Raw genomic sequence first — 6891 nt, 5'->3', positions numbered from 1 at the left:
CTCATGGTAAATGGCTGTTGTTGTTGGGGAAATGCCACCCTCATGGTAAAAGGCTGTTGTTGTTGGGGAAATGCCACCCTCATGGTAAATGGCTGTTGTTGTTGGGGAAATGCCACCCTCATGGTAAAAGGCTGTTGTTGTTGGGGTAATGCCACCCTCATGGTAAATGGCTGTTGTTGTTGGGGTAATGCCACCATCATGGTAAAAGGCTGTTGTTGTTGGGGTAATGCCACCCTAATGGTAAATGGCTGTTGTTGTTGGGGAAATGCCACCATCATGGTAAATGGCTGTTGTTGTTGGGGAAATGCCACCCTCATGGTAAATGGCTGTTGTTGTTGGGGAAATGCCACCCTCATGGTAAAAGGCTGTTGTTGTTGGGGAAATGCCACCCTCATGGTAAATGGCTGTTGTTGTTGGGGAAATGCCACCCTCATGGTAAAAGGCTGTTGTTGTTGGGGTAATGCCACCCTCATGGTAAGTGGCTGTTGTTGTTGGGGTAATGCCACCATCATGGTAAAAGGCTGTTGTTGTTGGGGTAATGCCACCCTAATGGTAAATGGCTGTTGTTGTTGGGGTAATGCCACCCTCATGGTAAAAGGCTGTTGTTGTTGGGGTAATGCCACCGTCATGGTAAATGGCTGTTGTTGTTGGGGAAATAGTAACTTGTACGTAAGTGAAGACATGGTTGGGAGGAAGAACAGCTGCTGACTCAGTTATGAAGTGTTGTTTCTACAATCTATTTGGGAATACCTGTTCTTTGTACATGGTTGAAAATACTTTTTGTGTCCTGCAGACAACCTTCCTTTCTTTTATTCTGGGCTCAACTGACTGTCTAGTTCTGGTCACCACTGTGGAGTATCTTACATTTGATGAGGTACTCTTCAAAAATGAGGACATGTGTGTTAAGGTGCGTGAATGAGGACCCAAAAGCGAATTAACAAAACAGAGTTACTTTAATGACGAAACACACGTAGGCTCAGATGGACAGGCAGATTCCGACAGGACAGGACAAGGTTAGATGAACAGGCAGATTCCGACAGGACAGGACAAGGTTGCAGCAAACACGACGATAGTCTGGTTCAGGCATGAGTAACACAAACGGGAATCCGACAAAGACAGGAACAAAAACAGAGAGAGATATAGAGGACTAATCAGAGGGAAAAAGGGAACAGGTGGGAAAAGGGGTGACGAGGTAGTTAGGAGGAGACAAGGAACAGCTGGGGGAAAGAGGGGGAGAAAAGGTAACCTAATAACGACCAGCAGAGGGAGACAGGGTGAAGGGAAAGGACAGAAACAAGACACAACATGACAATACATGACAGTACCCCCCCACTCACCGAGCGCCTCCTGGCGCACTCGAGGAGGAAACCTGGCGGCAACGGAGGAAATCATCGATCAGCGCACGGTCCAGCACGTCCCGAGAGGGAACCCAACTCCTCTCCTCAGGACCGTACCCCTCCCAATCTACTAGGTACTGATGACCACGGCCCCGAGGACGCATGTCCAAAATCCTACGGACCCTGTAGATGGGTGCGCCCTCGACAAGGATGGGGGGGGGGGGGAAGACGAGCGGGGGCGCGAAGAACGGGCTTGACACGGGAGACATGGAAGACCGGGTGGACGCGACGAAGATATCGCGGAAGAAGAAGTCGAACTGCGACAGGATTGATGATCTGGGAAATACGGAACGGACCAATGAACCGCGGGGTCAACTTGCGAGAAGCGGTCTTAAGGGGAAGGTTCTGAGTGGAGAGCCAAACTCTCTGACCGCGACAATATCTAGGACTCTTAGTTCTACGCTTATTAGCAGCCCTCACAGTCTGCGCCCTATAACGGCAAAGTGCAGACCTGACCCTCTTCCTGGTGCGCTCGCAACGTTGGACGAAAGCCTGAGCGGAGGGAACGCTGGACTCGGCGAACTGAGATGAGAACAGCGGAGGCTGGTACCCGAGGCTACTCTGAAAAGGAGATAGCCCGGTCGCAGACGAAGGAAGCGAGTTGTGGGCGTATTCTGCCCAGGGGAGCTGTTCTGACCAAGACGCAGGGTTGCGAAAAGAAAGACTGCGTAAGATGCGACCAATAGTCTGATTGGCCCGTTCTGCTTGACCGTTAGACTGGGGGTGAAAGCCGGAAGAGAGACTGACGGAAGCCCCAATCAAACGGCAAAACTCCCTCCAAAATTGAGACGTGAATTGCGGACCTCTGTCCGAAACGACGTCTGACGGAAGGCCATGAATTCTGAAAACATTCTCGATGATGATTTGTGCCGTCTCTTTAGCAGAAGGAAGCTTAGCAAGGGGAATAAAATGAGCCGCCTTAGAGAACCTATCGACAACCGTAAGAATAACAGTCTTCCCCGCTGACGAAGGCAGTCCGGTGACAAAATCTAAGGCGATGTGAGACCACGGTCGAGAGGGAATGGGAAGCGGCCTGAGACGGCCGGCAGGAGGGGAGTTACCGGACTTAGTCTGCGCGCAGACCGAACAAGCAGCCACGAAGCGACGCGTGTCATGCTCCCGGGTGGGCCACCAAAAACGCTGACGAATGGAAGCAAGCGTACGCCGAACGCCAGGGTGGCCGGCTAACTTGGCAGAGTGAGCCCACTGAAGAACGGCCAGACGAGTAGGAACGGGAACGAAAAGAAGGTTCCTGGGACAAGCGCGCGGCGACGGAGTTTGAGTGAGTGCTTGCTTTACCTGCCTCTCAATTCCCCAGACAGTCAACCCGACAACACGCCCCTCAGGGAGAATCCCCTCGGGGTCAGTGGAGGCTACTGAAGAACTGAAGAGACGAGATAAAGCATCAGGCTTGGTGTTCTTAGAGCCCGGACGATAAGAAATCACGAACTCGAAACGAGCGAAAAACAGCGCCCAGCGCGCCTGACGCGCATTAAGTCGTTTGGCAGAACGGATGTACTCAAGGTTCCTATGGTCAGTCCAAACGACAAAAGGAACGGTCGCCCCCTCCAACCACTGTCGCCATTCGCCTAGGGCTAAGCGGATGGCGAGCAGTTCGCGGTTTCCCACATCATAGTTACGTTCCGACGGCGACAGGCGATGAGAAAAATACGCGCAAGGGTGGACCTTGTCGTCAGAGAGGGAGCGCTGAGAAAGAATGGCTCCCACGCCCACCTCTGACGCGTCAACCTCGACCACGAACTGTCTAGAGACGTCAGGTGTAACAAGGATAGGAGCGGATGTAAAACGATTCTTGAGGAGATCAAAAGCTCCCTGGGCGGAAACGGACCACTTAAAGCACGTCTTGACAGAAGTAAGGGCTGTGAGAGGAGCTGCCACCTGACCGAAATTACGGATGAAACGACGATAGAAGTTCGCGAAGCCGAGAAAGCGCTGCAGCTCGACGCGTGACTTAGGGACGGGCCAATCAATGACAGCCTGGACCTTAGCGGGATCCATCTTAATGCCTTCAGCGGAAATAACAGAACCGAGAAATGTGACGGAGGAGGCATGAAAAGTGCACTTCTCAGCCTTCACAAAAAGACAATTCTCTAAAAGGCGCTGGAGGACACGTCGAACGTGCTGAACATGAATCTGGAGTGACGGTGAAAAAATCAGGATATCGTCAAGGTAAACGAAAACAAAGATGTTCAGCATGTCTCTCAGGACATCATTGACTAATGCCTGAAAGACAGCTGGAGCGTTAGCGAGGCCGAAAGGAAGAACCCGGTATTCAAAGTGCCCTAACGGAGTGTTAAACGCCGTCTTCCACTCGTCCCCCTCCCTGATGCGCACGAGATGGTAAGCGTTACGAAGGTCCAACTTAGTGAAAAACCTGGCTCCCTGCAGGATCTCGAAGGCTGAAGACATAAGAGGAAGCGGATAACGATTCTTCACTGTTATGTCATTCAGCCCTCGATAATCTATGCAGGGGCGCAGGGACCCGTCCTTCTTCTTAACAAAAAAAAACCCCGCTCCGGCGGGAGAGGAGGAGGGGACTATGGTACCGGCGGCAAGAGCTACAGACAAATAATCTTCGAGAGCCTTACGTTCGGGAGCCGACAGAGAGTATAGTCTACCCCGGGGGGGAGTGGTTCCCGGAAGGAGATCAATACTACAATCATACGACCGGTGTGGAGGAAGAGAGGTGGCCCTGGACCGACTGAACACCGTGCGCAGATCGTGATATTCCTCCGGCACCCCTGTCAAATCACCAGGCTCCTCCTGTGAAGAAGAGACAGAGGAAACAGGAGGGATAGCAGACATTAAACATTTCACATGACAAGAGACGTTCCAGGAGAGGATAGAATTACTAGACCAATTAATAGAAGGATTATGACAAACTAGCCAGGGATGGCCCAAAACAACAGGTGTAAAAGGTGAACGAAAAATTAAAAAAGAAATGGTTTCGCTATGATTACCAGAGACAGTGAGGGTTAAAGGTAGCGTCTCACGCTGAATCCTGGGGAGAGGACTACCATCCAAGGCGAACAAGGCCGTGGGCTCCCTTAACTGTCTGAGAGGAATGTCATGTTCCCGAGCCCAGGTCTCGTCCATAAAACAGCCCTCCGCCCCAGAGTCTATTAAGGCACTGCAGGAAGCTGACGAACCGGTCCAGCGTAGATGGACCGACAAGGTAGTGCAGGATCTTGAAGGAGAGACAGGAGTAGTAGCGCTCACCAGTAGCCCTCCGCTTACTGATGAGCTCTGGCTTTTACTGGACATGAAGTGACAAAATGACCAGCAGAACCGCAATAGAGACAGAGGCGGTTGGTGATTCTCCGTTCCCTCTCCTTAGTCGAGATGCGGATACCTCCCAGCTGCATAGGCTCAGCACCCGAGCCGGCAGAGGAAGATGGTAGTGATGCGGAGAGGGGGGCAACGGAGAACGCGAGCTCCTTTCCACGAGCTCGGTGACGAAGATCAACCCGTCGCTCAATGCGAATAGCGAGTTCAATCAAGGAATCCACGCTGGAAGGAACCTCCCGGGAGAGAATCTCATCCTTTACCTCTGCGCGGAGACCCTCCAGAAAACGAGCGAGCAAAGCCGGCTCGTTCCAGCCACTGGAGGCAGCAAGAGTGCGAAACTCAATAGAGTAGTCTGTTATGGATCGATTACCTTGACATAGGGAAGACAGGGCCCTGGAAGCCTCCTCCCCAAAAACAGATCGATCAAAAACCCGTATCATCTCCTCCTTAAAGTCCTGATACTGGTTAGTACACTCAGCCCTTGCCTCCCAGATTGCCGTGCCCCACTCACGAGCCCGTCCAGTAAGGAGAGATATGACGTAGGCGACACGAGCAGTGCTCCTGGAGTAAGTGTTGGGCTGGAGAGAAAACACAATATCACACTGGGTGAGGAACGAGCGGCATTCAGTGGGCTCCCCAGAGTAACACGGCGGGTTATTGATTCTGGGCTCCGGAGATTCGAAAGCCCTGGAAGTGGCCGGTGGATCGAGGCGGAGATGGTGAACCTGTTCTGTGAGGTTGGAGACTTGGGTGGCCAGGGTCTCAACGGCATGTCGAGCAGCAGACAATTCCTGCTCGTGTCTGCCTAGCATCGCTCCCTGGATCTCGACGGCAGAGTGGAGAGGATCCGAAGTCGCTGGGTCCATTCTTGGTCGGATTCTTCTGTTAAGGTGCGTGAATGAGGACCCAAAAGTGAATTAACAAAACAGAGTTACTTTAATGACGAAACACACGTAGGCTCAGATGGACAGGCAGATTCCGACAGGACAGGACAAGGTTAGATGAACAGGCAGATTCCGACAGGACAGGACAAGGTTGCAGCAAACACGACGATAGTCTGGTTCAGGCATGAGTAACACAAACGGGAATCCGACAAAGACAGGAACAAAAACAGAGAGAGATATAGAGGACTAATCAGAGGGAAAAAGGGAACAGGTGGGAAAAGGGGTGACGAGGTAGTTAGGAGGAGACAAGGAACAGCTGGGGGAAAGAGGGGGAGAAAAGGTAACCTAATAACGACCAGCAGAGGGAGACAGGGTGAAGGGAAAGGACAGAAACAAGACACAACATGACAATACATGACAATGTGTAACTAATAATGTCCCTCATAGCCTGCCTCTATCTCTGCTTGTCGTCTGAGGAGAGGAGCGACCAGCAGCAGAACTCTTCTCACACATGATGTATCTCCCAACATCTGGGTCGTCTGGGTCGTAGAGGACAGACGGGAACACACCGAGTCTCTCTGCCACAAAGCCCGGTGTGAGGAGCCCAGCCCAGGGACTAGTGTTTGGTTCTGTTTCGTACAACGTCCCACACCGGAGGTTCAACCCCGCCGCCAGCCTGCCGTACTGGAGAAAAACACAGAGCAGTAGACCAACTCAACACAAACCCACAAATGCCAGAGAGATTGATGGCAGGACAGCAAATTCAACCCGTACCCAACTGGCAAAGCTAGTGTTAGCAAACAAGTGGTCCGACTGGTATTTCACACAGTAGTCCAACCCTCGATGGTAGTGTTACCTTAGTTACCAGAGAAAGGATGAACCCTTTCTTCACGATGTCAACATTACAACCCCTCTCCTTAAGGAGAGTGGAGATTGAGGGCTTGAATACATTATTTACCTATTACAGTGAAGGAACAGGTCCTGTAATAGCCGACTAGCTTTATGGCAGAAAGTTATGTTTTGTTCTGCATCATTTGCTTTAATGACATCATACCAATTAAAGTGTAAAGACCCATCCTGTGATGATTGAGAGATCTGTTTGAACTAAATTACCCTTAAATATGTTCCATTTTTCGTAATGCTATTACAGACATAATATTAAACAGACACTGTCATGGGGAGGGACTTTAACCACACATGACCCATTGGGAGATTTCAGTCTGCTGTCACATACACAACACACACACACATTTATTTATTTTATTGAACCTTTATTTAACTAGGCAAGTCAGTTAAGAAAC

Source organism: Oncorhynchus mykiss, chromosome 7, assembly GCF_013265735.2.
Source record: "Oncorhynchus mykiss isolate Arlee chromosome 7, USDA_OmykA_1.1, whole genome shotgun sequence".
NCBI lineage: Eukaryota > Metazoa > Chordata > Actinopteri > Salmoniformes > Salmonidae > Oncorhynchus > Oncorhynchus mykiss.
Note: the sequence above shows the minus strand (reverse complement) of the source record.